The 397-nt window shown below is 53.1% G+C and overlaps 1 protein-coding gene across 1 annotated transcript in view; it reads right to left on the reverse strand.

Annotated features, from left to right (window-relative positions):
* The window catches only part of LOC100548375 (CUGBP Elav-like family member 3), a gene marked incomplete at its 3' end in the record, with an annotated part of 5,602 nt that overhangs the window by 3,095 nt on the left and 2,110 nt on the right, over positions 1–397 (reverse strand). The gene's annotated exons all lie outside the window — the stretch shown is intronic.

Consider the following 397-nt stretch of genomic DNA (forward strand, 5'->3'; position numbering starts at 1 on the left):
GTGTGGATTGAGTGATGATCTCCCCCTGGGGTCCCCCCCCCTAATATCTGAGGACCCCATAATTCCCCTCTAGAAATGAGTCTTTGTGGGGAGGGGGGTGTCTAGGGGTCCCTGGCCATAATTAGGAGGGGAATCCACTCAAAATGCTTTGCTCTCCCCCCCATATAAATGGCATTTTCTCCCCGTGTCCTCTTTGTTGTCTCATCTGTTGGGATTTTTGGCCCTGAGGGGGATGTTTTGGGATTCCCAATTGGGGGGAGGGTCTCTGTGTACCCCCAGTATTTACACTTGGGAACTCTCCCTCCCCGCATTTGTCCCCAGGAACCACTAAACTCTCCCATAAAGAGGTCTTTTTTTTGGGGGGTGGGCAGGAGGCTAGGGGGTCCCTGGCCATAAT

Source organism: Meleagris gallopavo (assembly GCF_000146605.3).
Source record: "Meleagris gallopavo isolate NT-WF06-2002-E0010 breed Aviagen turkey brand Nicholas breeding stock chromosome 27 unlocalized genomic scaffold, Turkey_5.1 Chr27_random_7180001860439, whole genome shotgun sequence".
Lineage (NCBI taxonomy): Eukaryota > Metazoa > Chordata > Aves > Galliformes > Phasianidae > Meleagris > Meleagris gallopavo.